Source organism: Phascolarctos cinereus, unplaced genomic scaffold (assembly GCF_003287225.1).
Source record: "Phascolarctos cinereus isolate Bilbo 61053 unplaced genomic scaffold, phaCin_HiC Scaffold_5;HRSCAF=322, whole genome shotgun sequence".
In the NCBI taxonomy this organism is placed as follows: domain Eukaryota; kingdom Metazoa; phylum Chordata; class Mammalia; order Diprotodontia; family Phascolarctidae; genus Phascolarctos; species Phascolarctos cinereus.
The window spans coordinates 415,347,777-415,362,767 of record NW_027555958.1 but is presented as its reverse complement, the minus strand read 5'-3'; the positions used below and the strand labels follow the sequence as shown (position 1 = coordinate 415,362,767).

At 39.1% G+C, this 14,991-nt stretch overlaps 1 pseudogene; it reads right to left on the bottom strand.

Moving 5' to 3' along the window:
- Window positions 1-14,502, bottom strand: part of LOC110196990 (elongation factor 1-alpha 1-like) — a 38,746-nt pseudogene extending 24,244 nt beyond the window's left edge.
- Between the last annotated feature and the right edge of the window lie 489 nt (window positions 14,503-14,991).

Below are 14,991 nucleotides of genomic sequence, written 5' to 3'. Positions count from 1 at the left end.
ATCCTAAAAAATGATTGGGTCAAACAACAAATCATAGAAACAATCAATAATTTCATTCAAGAGAATGACAATAATGAGACAACATACCAAAACCTATGGGATGCAGCGAAAGCAGTTCTTAGGGGAAGTTTTATATCTCTAAATGCTTACATAAATAAAATAGAAAAAGAGGAGATTAATGAATTGGGCATACAACTAAAAAAACTAGAAAAAGAACAAATTAAAAATCCTCAACTAAACACCAAATTAGAAATATTGAAAACCAAAGGAAAAATTAAAAAATTGAAATTAAGAAAACTATTGAACTAATAAATAAAACTAAGAGCTGGTTTTATGAAAAAACAATAAAATAGATAAGCCTTTGGTTAATTTAATTAAAAAAAAAGAAGAAGAAAACCAAATTACTAGTATCAAGAATGAAAAGGGTGAAGCTACCACCAAGGAAGAGGAAATTAAAACAATAATTAGGAATTATTTTGCCCAACTATATGCCAACAAATTTGACAATCTTAGTGAAATGGATACATATTTACAAAAATATAAATTGCCCAGATTAACCGAAGAGGAAGTAAAATACTTAAATAACCCCATCTCAGAAAAAGAAATTGAACAAGCCATTGATGAACTCCCTAGGAAAAAATCTCCAGGGCCAGATGGATTTACATGCGAATTCTATCAAACATTTAAAGAACAATTAATTCCAATACTATATAGACTATTTGGGAAAATAGGTGAAGAAGGAGTCTTACCAAATTCTTTTTATGATACAAATATGGTGTTGATACCTAAACCAGGAAGAGTCAAAATAGAGAAAGAAAATTATAGACCAATTTCTCTAATGAATATAGATGCAAAAATTTTAAAAAAAATTAGCAAGTAGATTGCAGCAACTTATCACAAGAATAATACACTATGACCAGGTAGGATTTATACCAGGAATGCAGGGTTGGTTCAATATTAGGAAAACTATCAGCATCATTGAGCATATCAACAAAACCAACAGAAACCACATGATCATCTCAATAGATGCAGAAAAAGCTTTTGATAAAATACAACACCCATTCCTATTAAAAACACTAGAAAGCATAGGTATAAATGGAGTCTTCCTTAAAATAATAAATAGCATTATCTAAAACCTTCAGCAAGCATTATATGTAATGGGGACAGGCTAGAAGCATTTCCAATAAGATCGGGGTGAAACAAGGATGTCCATTATCACCACTGTTATTCAATATTGTACTGGAAACCTTAGCTTTAGCAATAAGAGAAGAAAAAGAAATTGAAGGCATTAGAATAGGCAAAGAAGAAACAAAGCTATCACTCTTTGCAGATGACATGATGATATACTTAGAGAATCCTAGAGAATCAAGTAAAAACTACTTGAAATAATAAACAACTTTAGCAAAGTTGCAGGCTATAAAATAAACCCACATAAATCATCAGCATTTCTATATATTACCAACAAAGCCCAACAGCAAGAGATAGAAAGAGAAATCCCATTTAAACTTACTGTAGACATTATAAAATATTAGGAGTCTACTCCCGAACAAACCCAGGAACTCTATGAACACAATTACAAAACACTTTTCACACAAATAAAATCAGATCTAAATAATTGGAAAAACATCAGTTGCTCATGGGTAGGCCGAGCTAATATAATAAAAATGACAATCCTACCTAAGCTAATTTACTTATTCAGTGCCATACCAATCAAACTACCAAAAAATTATTTTATAGAGTTAGAAAAAATAATAACAAGATTCATTTGGAAAAACAAAAGGTCCAGAATATCAAAGGAACTAATGAAAAGAAATGCAGGGGAAGGTGGCCTAGCAATTCCAGATCTTAAATTGTATTATAAAGCAGCAATCATCAAAACTGCCTGGTACTGGCTAAGAAAAAGGGAGGTGGATCAGTGGAATAGGTTAAATATGCAAGACACAGTAGTCAGTGACTATAGTAACCTATTATTTGATAAACCTAAAGACCCCAGCTTCTGGGATAAGAACCCACTCTTTGAAAAAAACTGCTGGGAAAACTGGAAAAGAGTATGGCAGAAACTAGGCATAGACCCAAATCTCACACCATATACCAAAATAAAGTCAAAATGGGTTCAGGACTTAGATATAAAGGCTGATACCATAAGTAAACTGGGAGAACAAGGAATAGTTTACCTATCAGATCTATGGAGAACAGAAGAATTCATGACCAAACAGGAGATAGAGAACATTATGAAAAGCAAAATGGATAATTTTGATTACATTAAATTGAAAAGTTTTTGCACAAACAAAGCCAATGCAACTAAGATTAGAAGGAAGGTAGAAAATTGGGAAAGAATTTTTACAACCAGTCTTCTGATAAAGGCCTCATTTCTAAAATATATAGAGAATTAAGACAAATTTATAAGAACACAAGCCATTCCCCAATTGATAAATGGTCAAAGGATATGAACAGACAGTTCTCAGATGAAGAAATTAAAGCCATCTATAGTCATATGAAAAAATGCTCTAAATCGTTATTGATTAGAGAAATGCAAATCAAAACAACTCTGAGGTACCACATCACACCTATCAGATTGGCCAACATGACAAAACAGGAAAATGATAAATGTTGGAGAGATGTGGGAAAATTGGAACACTAATACATTGTTGGTGGAGTTGTGAAATGATCCAACCATTTTGGAGAACAATTTGGAACTATGCCCAAAGGGCTACAAAAATGTGCATACCCTTTGATCCAGCAATAGCACTTCAAGGGCTATATCCCAAAGAGATCAAACAAATGGGAAAAGGACCCACATGTACAAAAATATTCATAGCAGCTCTTTTTGTGGTGGCAAAGAATTGGAAATTGAGAGGATGCCCATCAATTGGGGAATGGCTGAGCAAGTTGTGGTATATGAATGTAATGGAATACTATTGTGCTATAAGAAATGATGAACAGGCTGACTTCAGAAAAACCTGGAAAGACTTATATGGTCTGATGCTGAGTGAAGTGAGCAGAACCAAGAGGACTTTGTACACAATAACAGCCATGTTATGCAAACTAATGTTAAACTGAACCCTTCTCAGCATTACGAGGATCTAAGACATCTCCAGAGGCCTCGGGATGGAAAATGCTGTCCACATCCAAAGAAAGAACTATGGAAGTCGAATCGCTATCACTTATTTTTACCTTCTGTTGAGTTTTGTTTCATCTTTCTGACGGTTCCTCGTATTGGTTTTAATTTTTACTTACAACTTCACTAATGTGAAAATATGTTTAATGGGTATGTAAATGTAAAGCCTATATCAGATTGTGCCGTCTTGGGGAGGGTGGGGGGAGGAAAAGGGAGAAAAATTTTCAACTCAAAAGCATGGAAAAAATAAAAAATTTAAATTAAAAAAAGAAACACATCTGACAAATGCTCATTTGCTTGAAGGCCTATAGTGCAGGGAAATCCACTATTCTCTGAAGTAGCCCATTTTTAATGATGCTGATGAAAGCTTTTCTTTGCAAAAAGCCTAAGTTTCTTCCTTTGCAACTTCAAGTGCTGTTCCTCCTTGTCAAATAGAACAAATCGAATCCTCTTCGAATGAAGTCTCTCCAAGCAGTTCAATAAGCTTATTAGGTTAGATGCCATTGCTTGAAGAAATCCTCTAATGGAGGGAAAATCTCCTTATGGGGAACTATCAGCTACTTAGGACAGCTGGGCCATTGAGGGGGCGCTCTTACAGTAAGAGGGATGTGGCTCCACCATGCTGGGCTCTGATGGGATCCGGTCTTTCTTGTATTCGTAAATGAATTGCACCAAGTGACAACTACGTTGTATTGGGAGGAGGCGGTGTTCATGGAAGTATTTAGAATAGACCCGAAAAAAGTGTAAGTGACATTTAACAGGGTGTCCTCTGCCTAGGAGCCTAGAAGCCTAAATTAACATGACAGTCCAGTTGAATGACCACTACAAGATAGGAAGAAAAGAGAGTTTCAAGACAAAGCATGAAGTCCTGGGGAGAGCAGGAAAGCTTCAAGAACATGAAACCAGGGGTCAGTTAGACAATGAAGTTATATAAAAGTTAGCAATATTAGGTTCACTGGGTGGTGCAATAGATGGAGCACTGGGCCTGGAGTCAGGAAAACCTGAGTTCAAATCCAGCCTCAGACATTTACTAGCTGTATGGCTAAGCAAGTCACTTAAACCCTGTTTGCCTCAGTTTCCTCATCTGCAAAATAGGGATAAAAATAGCACCTACCCCAGAGTTGTCGTGAGGATCAAATGAGACATTTTTAAAACATTTAGCACAGTGCCTGGCACAAAGTAAGTACTATATAAAGTTAGCTATTATTTTTATTATTACTATTATTCCTATAATCCAGGTATGATGCTTCTGATCATGTAGTAGCTTTGACAACAGTGGGGTCAAACTCAAAGAGAAATGATGACCACAAAATATGTACCTAATTATCCCTGTGGGCTACATATTGACTTAATTTTAAAGTGTAATTTTATCTATGTTTTGTTGTATTTTCATTTTGTATTTATTTTGTTACATATTTTCCAATTACATTTTAATCTGGTTCAGGCTATACTCAGGAGTGTTGTGGACCATGTGCTTTCCCCTGGGCTGTGTGCTTGACATCTCTGATCTAGACAAACAGTGTGCAGAAATCAGTATCATGAAGAGGAGCCCTTAATGGGGCAAGGGTCCTCAAGACTACGCAAGTAGAAACTAGCTGGAGCTCTTAGTCTCTTAAAGCATAGTTACATCACGCTTGCTAGATTCTATATTTTTGGCATAGCAGCCCTAATCAAATGGTCTGATGGTTACCTGAGGCAGATTACAACCACCTGAGGATAGGGTTACGAGCATCAATCAATCAATCAACCAATCAGCCAACAAGAATTGAAACAAAATGTGACTCTCTTAGGTCATTTAACAATTACTTGGCTATACATGGAGAAAGATATTCAACAAGGACAAGCATAGAGGACATCTCATGTTGATGCAGCTGAGTGAAGCTCCCTCACCCCAGTTGCACCGTGATCCACCAGTCAAGCATAGAAAGTGGACATGGAGTTTCTCATGGCTGTTTTGTTTTCATGATTATGAGGCGTTCACGTCAATGTTTTGATTTTAGTCCCCTAAACCAACCAAGCCTTGGGATGGTCTTAATAACTTTTAAAGAATATCTCATTAGCTTCTGTGAATTCAATTTTCATCTCTATGTAGATGATTCTCAGACAGATCTATTTATCTAGTCCTAACCTCCAGTGTTTTATCACCGATGGCCTATTCGACATCCGGAACTGGATAGCCTATTGGACATCTCAAACTTAACATGTCCAAAACTAAATTCGTTATCTTCTCCCTCCCACCCCCGCCCTCCTTCTTCCAAACTATGTCCTACAAATCCAATCTTTCAGCAAGCCTTATCATTTCTCCCTGTTGCCAGCAATCAAATAGTGCACCGAATGGAAGAGCGTGAAATAAACTTGAGACATGGGCCAGGCGGAGCAGCAGAACTGACTCAGTTTATTCATCTGAGGGTACAGCATATAGAGAGAAAATCTAGCCTAACTTCAAAGAGTCCTCCCGTGAGATACTCCCCAAAACATCTGCTGAGGACGTGACAACATACATTTCCTCGTTATCAGGGTTCCTAGATTGGGTTGTATTTTCCAAGGTTTTCCCAGGCGCCTTGGTGCCACCTGCATAGAGGAGTGAATGTGTAAATCTAAGGTTCAAAGATTGAGAAGAAATGTCTCAGGAGCCTCCTAACAGGGAGAGATTGGAGAGCTGTACCTCTTAATCATTGAGCCCTTTTGGGTAAAAGCCTGGGTAGAGGTCAAACTGTGCCCTGGATCTTAAGCCATATCAGACTCTTAAGATCGGCCCTCAACATCTCCCCTCATATTTCTCCCAGCTTTCACTTTTCTCCTCTGAAACAGCCAACACCTTGGTCCAGGCACTTGTCAATTTCTACCTCAACTATTTTGATAGCCTACTGGTTGGTCTCCTGCCTAGTGTCTCTCCACTCCAGCCCATCTTCCACTTAATTGTCCAAGGGCTCCTTTATACAATATTCAGTTAAGGAAGACTGCCAGAGCTGCCCTCAAGGATTTGTAGCATGTAGGGCTAATCAGTAGGGGGATCATTGAGCTTAACATGATAGACCCATTCACACTCCTCTTGATTTCAGGCATTCTTCAAGCCCTGGCTCTGCTTGCAGCCCAGTTCTACTAGAGATCTTGCAGAGAAGTAAATGATATTCCCTCTTGCAACGAAGGAAGAGACCTGCTTGTTTTGTAATCTGTGCCCCTGGAGGAGTGCCCCCTTGACGAGATTGCAAATCCACTCAAAAGTGTTAATGTCTTAAAGTATATTTTCACACAGCTGTATCTATATGCTTTTCAGGTACACAAGATAGCAGATGGCATCCTCAGCCCATCTGCTCCATTTGGAATTGCAATAATTTTGGCCACACAGTTCCAGGAACCATATTAATTCCCCCAAAACATAATTTCCCTCAGAACTCCAAGAAAACTGGCCTTCCCTCCATGAGATCCCTGATGTAAAGGGATTCTACTAGAGTGTCAGAACTGTGATTTATGTGTCTATCAGGGTTCTTTGCTCATTCCTACAAATTCTGACCTCTTATGGGAAGGCACCCAAATCCAAAGTTGCAGCTAGTCTCAGGGCTCAAAGTACTAGTGAAAATGAACCCAAATTCAGTATGGATGGATGAATGGATGAATGAATGAATGAATGAAAAAACATTTATTAGGGGCTTTTAATATTCCAGACATTATGCTAAGTGCTAAGGATATTAATACAAGCAAGTGAGAAAGTCTCTATACTCAGGGAGTTTAGCTTCAAATGGGAAAGACAACACATAAAGGGGCACCCACTCTGTCCCCTCCCATAAATCAAGCATCTGATTCACACACTACTCTTTGCAGCAACTCACTCTGTTGTATTCTGACTATATATATCATTCTTCACCTACATTCTATTCTTGACACTTTTTGTGCTATATTCTCATCACCTACAAGCACCCAGAAATGAGAGACAGAAACCTAGAAACAGAGACGAAGAAAGACAGACAGAAAGACAGAGACAAAGAGAATGTTAACCTGCTTTTGTATAGAGGCTCATAGCTGAAGTTGATTGCTTTTCTTTTGGCCCCAATCCCACTCTTTCCCTGAAGCCACTACCCTGCTGCCTGGGGAATAGTGGTGGGGCAGTTGAATGGAATCTCTATCTTTCTTCCAATCTTTCAGCAGGAGAAGTGGAAGAAAGGAGGACACTCTGTCCAAGGTGTATCTTGATGAAAAGAAAAAACCCATCTGCTAGTATAGAAACAGTGAAAGTATTGAGAGAGAAAAAAATATAGTTTGTGCTTAGGAATCTAATGGGAAGTGAGTATAGAATTCTTTGCCAAAGCATTATTTCATATTATTCAGGCCTACAAATCCCACCCCATTCCCTCTTTGGATATTATAGGAACCATTTTCAAACTTGTTTTGGATGATGTTAAAAAATTAAAGCAGCTATACTTTCACCTACAGACACTCTTCCTAAATAGCTTCTTAGCTGGCCACTGGCTTTGCTTGTACCTGGGTTCAATGTCTATCTCCAATGTGATGATCACTTTTTCCATTAGAGCAGCGCATGTTTTGAGTTTGCTATTGTCAAATCTTGATATGTTGGAAGAGCATGTGGGAGATATGTAAAGGCTAGCAGAACTGGAAGACTTTGGTAAAGCTATTGGTTCCAGGCACTCCTGGGAACAGAGAAGTGAGTCAGAACCAGGCTCAGACTTGTTGGGCAGATAAGAATCCAGAGAAGTTGCCTTTTTTCTGCCAGTGAATATAGCATAGTAGCTACTTTTGCTCTTTCACTTATTCTTGGACTGTAAGTGGTTTCTGTGCTGTTTTAGACCTTTACCCTTTACATCAGGGATCTCATGGAGGGAAGGCCAGTTTTCTTGGAGTTCTGAGGAAAATTATGTTTTGGGGGAATTAATATGGTTCCTGGAACTGTGTGGCCAAAATTATTGCAATTCCAAATGGAGCAGATGGGCTGAGGATGCCATCTGCTATCTTGTGTACCTGAAAAGCATATAGACACAGCTGGTGTGAAAATATACTTTAAGACATTAACACTTTTGAGTGGATTTGCAATCTCATCAAAGGGGGCACTCCTCCAGGGGCACAGATTACAAAACAAGCAGGTCTCTTCCTTCGTTGCAAGAGGGAATATCATTTACTTCTCTGCAAGATCTCTTAAAATTGCTACCTATTGGCCATGGAGGAAAGAGGCTATCCCATAAGTTATCCTTCATTCTTACTAGTCAGTCAGTCAGCAAATAAACATTTATTCAACATCGATTAGGTGCCAGGCACTGTGCTAAGCACTCAGGATACAGAGAAAAGTAAAAGACAGTCTCTGCCCTCAGGGAGCTCACAGTATAAGGAGGAAAACAACATGAAAATACATATGTACAAATAAGCTACAGACTAGATAAGCTGGAAATACTCAACAGGATTTCCTGTAGAAAGTGTGATTTTCCCTAGGACTTAAAGGAAGCCAGGGAATTGAGGAGGAAGAGATGAAGAGGGAGAGAATTCTAGGCATGTGGAACAGCCAGAGAATATGACCAGTTGAGATGGAGTAGCTTAATCGAAGAACAGTAAGGAAGGCAGTGAAATTGAATCAATGGATACTTGAGGGGGGTGGGTGGAAGGTGTAATAACACTAGAAAGGTTGAGGTGGGGAAGGCTAGGTTATGAAGGGCTTTGAACACCTAAGAAACGATTTTATATTTGATCCTAGAGGTAGTAGGGAGCCACTGGAATCCTTTGAGTAGGGAGGTGATGTGGTCAGACCTCTGCTTTAGAAAACTAGTTGGTTGGCTGAGTGGACAGACTAGAGTGGAGTGACTTGTAACAGGAAGACCAGTCAGGAAGCTATTTTAGTGGTCCAGGCATGAAGTAATGAGGATCTGCACAGAGGGGTGGGAGTAGAAGAAAAGAAAAGTATGTTTGAGAGATGTTACAAAAAGGCCTTGGTAACAGATCGGTGAGAAGTTGAGGATAACACTTGTTAGAAGAAGCCTTGGGGACCAGGATTATGGTGCCCCCTATAATGAAACTACATGATTTGACCCAACCTCTTTTTCAGTTACATATTTATTTGATAATATTTACTCCCAAAATTATTCATTGACTATATGCCTGGTCAGTATATCAGTGATGCAGTAGAAAGATTACATGGATTTGGAGCCAGCAGGGTGAAATGTTGCACCTGGAGAAATAGAAAGCTAAAATGGGAGATAAAGTCAATGGCAAAATCAAGCTGAGCACAGGGGACGTGACACTGCACTGGAGGACTGAAGACAATATTCAGCAGTAACCTGTCCAGCAACTTCAACATAAATGTTTTAGCCAAAACCCTTCCAGGGAGTGAGTAACCCAAAGTATAAAGGGCCCATATCAACCCTAAGGAATGATTCCTTTTCTCCCGGAGTTAACAACTGAGGACATAGAACTTCTTAGGATTCGCATCACCTCGAGACCTCAGGGTAGACACATGCACACACCAAGGAAATCAGTCAAGTGTTAGTGCCAGGTGCTGTGATAGATACTGGGGATGCAAAGACAAAAAGAAAATGCTTTATGCCCTTAAGGAGCCTGCATTTTGTAGGAGGGTAGAAAACATATCCATCCATGTTCATTGTGCCTCTATACTCACGTTGTTGTTGTTTGTCCTTCATTTTTGGAAAGGACCATGACATGGGGAAGGTGATGTCATGACTTGCAAGTGAATTGGATTTAAGTGAGGCTGAGCTGTGCAACTACTTTTAGAAAGACTTTCCCAACTAGTATTGCGCTGATCAGACACCTCAGAGGTGTCTTACTACTGCTTTCTCAGGGTTCTAGGGGTAGTCCAGAAGGGATGTGATTTCTAATAATATTTGTCATAAGCCCCTACCAGTGTCTCCCACTAATAGCCACGTTCTTAGCTTTTAGAAAACAGACTTACTGAGAAGGTAAGATAAAACCAATTGGTACAAAAACATTCCCCCAAAAGTCTGGAGCAGCCTCTCCCAAAATACATACAGGATCCATTGGATAATGGGCACAAAAATTTACAATGATAGTGAAACAACTAGTGAAACCTGGTTGTGAGATAAGTATTTGACAAAGGGTCAACCCACAAATCTTGGTGTCTTAAGCTTGGAAGTCCTTTTTTAAAGTTCAAAGCTGGCATTCTTCTCCGGTATAAAAAGGTCATGTGCCTTAAACTGCTTTCTCTTTGGATGGCTATCTCTTTGAATCCATCTTTGTCCATTTTGAATTTCTCTCTCTCTCTCTCTCTCTCTCTCTCTCTCTCTCTCTCTCTCTCTCTCTCTCTCTCTCTTTCTTCTTCCTTCCCTTTCCTTCACTCCCACCCCCCCCCACTTTTTTCTTCTCCTGTCTGTCATCTCTTGCTGGTCCAATATTTGATGAAGGTGAAATGCTGAAACTCCTCCATTCCCAGGAGCATGTCTAGCTTTAATGGTTAGCCAACCACAATGATGCAATCCTGACCCAATCAAAGAAGAGTTCTCAAAAATATCACAGGCTGAAAACTATCCTGTTCATAAATTTAAAACCTATCAAGTATAATCACCTAACTTACACATAACACCTTGTAATTTCATTAATTGGGAAGAGGGTAGAACTCCATCTTCCACAAATACATCCAAAATACATGCAAAATAAATATTTAAAAAAAACATTTGGCAAAAAGTGCCACTGGCATCTATCTAGTTAGGAATGGCTTCATGTAGAAGGCAGTGCTTGAGCTGAGCTTTGAAAGAATTAAGAAATTTTAAGAAGAGTTCCTTTGGTGTGTTTGTTGAAAAGCAGGGAAGTAAAAGGGTAAAGAGAGAGGAAGAGAGGAAAGGGTATATTGGAGACTGACAGAAAGTGATTTAAAGCCTTTGGCATACATAACTTGACATGTTCCTCTATTTGTTGCAATCATTCAGAATCAAAGGTCTTTCTAAGGCAAGATCTCCCATTTACCACTTATCAAGTTTATCTCCCTGTCATGGAAAATTAAATGAGTTAAGCAAAACTTACCTAACATTGAGAAACAGTTACTAGGCCCACTAGGCATTTAACATTTCACTTCACCCTGAACTTTCCAAACAATTCCTGCCTTAGTACACTTGTGCGATAGGCATGCAATGATTTGTAATTTTATGTTAAATGGAGTCAAACATGTCAATGTCTGCCTTGCATTTGCGATAGCAAAAAAAAATCTTTGGTTATGGAAAGAAAAGTTTAATCAAGGAATCTGGGGCTCCAAAGTCAAACCAATTCATCCTGGAATATAGTTGTTGGTTTTTTCCAAACCAGGATCATTTTGTCGTTGTTTAATAAAGTTTGTTGATAAAGGAGAGGTGGAGATTTGGTAGCAAATTATTCTACTAACATCTAATCTCTACTATCTGCTAATTCTCCTCGTCTCTAATCCAATACCTCTCAAAAGGGAAAGGGAAGCTCCCCTTTCCCCTTTTGGGAGGTATTAGATTAGTGTTTAACAAACTAATTACATCATTCTTGTGGTTAAAATGAAGTGACATTTAAAAATAGATCATATAAATATGAGCTTAGCTTTCCAGCTGCCACTAAGTTTGTTTCAGCTGGGCTGAGTTCAGGAAGTAGCAACTGCCCTAGTTCTTTAAAAAGCTATTTCTAGAGGCAATTCCCAGCCCTCTAAAAGTTCTACAATTAGAGAGTGAAAATTGGTCCACTGGTGCCATGGTCAGTATAGACTCATCCAGTCACAATGTTTTGTGAGCACCTGAGAGTGTTTTAGGATGCCGTTGATGTCTTGTAGCGCAGGATACCAACCATACATGAGTCCAGGACTATGAGAGGTGTGCGGTATGAGAGGTATGAGCTGGGAGAAGGGTAAACAAAATGTCAGTGTAGTATAGCAAAAAGAGCTCCAGTTTGGGAGTTAGAGGACCTGGGTTCAACCCCGAGCTTTGGAACCACTCAGCATATTGGTGATGAAGTCGAAAGTTCAAATGGTATTGTTTGGAGTCAGTGGGCTGAAGCTTAAAGGTAAAACAGCAGATATAAGCCAATAGCAAAATCAAGCTGAGCATAGGAGAGGTGACACTGGAAAAAAAGGACCAAAAACAATATTCCCTACTGACTACTTGGGTTACCTTGTTCAAGTCATTCAATGTCTTTCATATTCAGTTTACTCATCTACTAAAAACAGCTAAACATAAGGAGTTGAACTGGCTAACCTCTAATAACCCTTCTAGGTCTAAGTCTCTAATTCTCTCAGCTGCAAAAAGCTGGAGGCAAATGCTGGATGAATGCCATGAAAAGGAGATCGATACTAGGGTTGTTTTTTTTTTAACAGAGTAGAAGGAAATGGCAAACAATTCTAGTATATTTGCTAAAAACCAACCAAACAAACCAAAAACCCATGGATGGTATTGGTGTGCTATGGTCAATGGGGTCACGAAGAGTCAGCCATGACTAAACAAATGAACAACAAGAGAAACGCCGAAGGGACATACATGTGTCCTCCAGAAAGGAAAGGAGTCAGAAGGAAAACAGTAGAGAGAGAAACAATGGCCAAAGCAACGGTCAGTAAAAATCAGTCGTGGGCAGGCCAAACGTCTCAGCGGTTCAAAGAACCTGCTGGTTTTTTAAAAACATGATCTAAGGATGTTTACTGGATTTTGAACTGGTTTACATGGCTTACCCACCTGAATCCTCCAAAGGGCTGCTGTTGTGGAAAGCTCCAGATTACCTCCATATTCTTATCAGTGAAAGCAGAAGCAGACTCAGAAACCAAAGGTGTAAAATCTTGGGGTTCTAAAACCAGAAGATCTTCAGCGAACATCCAGGTCAGTCTGCAATTTATCACTCAATTCAAATTCTAAAAACCCTCACCTCTATCTACATTATCTTCTTCCTCATTGCATTCAGTGTCTGACTTGTTCTTTCCTTCCCAACATCTGCCCTCAAACTAGAAGACTTTAATGTATATATAACTGAGGCTCTCTCAAAAATCCTTTTATCTACTCATTTCCCATGACCTTACACTCTACCTCAAGCTGCACAAAAAAATGGCCAATTTTTTGATATTGTCATCACCCACTACTCTTACACTTCCATGTTCAGGAACTCTGAAATTCTTTTATCTGATTAAAATCTTTTATCATTCTATCTTCCCCTCTCCATTACAATCCTCCACCCCTTGTTGTCCACCCTCACTATGACCTCCATCATCTCCACTCCTCTGTTCTTTCCCAGGCCATCATTCCTGTACTGGCTATACCCTCTTCCCTTCCCTATCTTAGTGAACCAGTTCAACTTCACATTCTCCTGAACTCTCAATTTCTTTATCTCATGTCCCATTGCCACACTTTGCCAAATTCCAAACCTGTATTACTCCCACCACCCACTTCTTTTTGCTCCTATTCATGTACTTCTGAACAGAGCTGGAGAAAATCATAAAACTTCAGTTATTGGATATACTAAAATGTATTTTCTCCAAATTCAACTGGTGCTCATTGCAATGAGTAATCATTCTATTACTCTTTAATCAGTTCAGTACTCTTCACAGAAGCTGTTCTAAATCTTCTCTTTTTTTTCCTCAAAATTTCTATAGCACCTCCTTCCAATACCCTTTCTTTTGAAGACTTCACCTCATATTTCACTGAAAAAGAAATGAGACCATTTGCTGAGAGCTCCCTGTTCTACCCTCCTCCTTATCTCATAAGTCTGAGACATCTTCCTTCACCATCTTCATCACTTGTAGGATGAAGACGTGTCCTTCCAAAATCAACCCTCTATAAGCATTCCTTGATCCCATCTCTTTCTCTCTTCTCCAGAACAGTATCTTACTGTCACCCCTCCCCCATCTCCAATTTCCCAACTACTGGCTGTTTATTGCCTATAAACATACAAGGATCCACCATCCTTAAGGGAGGAAAACATCTTCTTCAAATAGATAGGGTAAACCTAAATGGCAATGAGGTATCTGGTTTCATGGAAGAAGTGCTGGTATCTGTTCCCTTCCTGGGGAGAGAACTGTGAGAGAAAATGGGCTTAAATTACATTTTTGCTTTATCTGCCCATCCCTGCTAAGGTATTGTCCTAAATCTCTCCTCCCCATTTTGTGGCTAATCTCCTTGAGAAAGCTCATCATTCAACTGTAACTATTCTCTCAAAAATTACCCATAATCTCTAAATTGTCATATTTAGTGGTCATTTCTCAATCCTTTCTGAAGATATTGACACTGTTAATCACCCACTCCTCCTTTTCTAGATTTTTTGTGTCATTGATCTTTCCTGCTTCTCCTATTCTTCCACACCTTCTCCATCTCCTTTGCTGGATCTTCATCCAGGTCATTTGCACTAAGCATGAACATTCCCCAAGGCTCTGATTTGGACCCTCTTCTGCATACTGCTCCCTTGATGATTTCATCAGATCTCATGGGTACAATTTTAATCTCTGCAGATGATTCCAAAATCTCAAGAACCCACCCTAGTTTCTCTTCTGTGCCACAGCCCCACATGCATTTTCATCTCCCAAACTGGTATTCCATGGATATCTAAAACCCAATATGTCCAAAACTAAAGTCAATATCATTCTCTCTAAACCTTCTCTTCTTGAGGACTTCCCTGTTGCTATCAGGGAACGTTCCACCAACTTTGGCATCATCTCACTTACCTCAGTAAACAATTATCAAATCTTGTCATTCTGACCTTTACCATACCTTTTCTACATGTGCTCTTTTCTCTAATCATGAAGCCACACTCCTAGTTCAGATTTCTTATCACCTCTCACCTAGACTATGATAATAACTTTCTATTTGGTCTCCTCACGTTAAGTCTCTCCCCACTCCAATCCATCCTCAACTCAGCTATCAAACTGATTTTCCTCAAGTTTAGGTCTTACCCTTCCCTCTCCTCCACTCCATAAA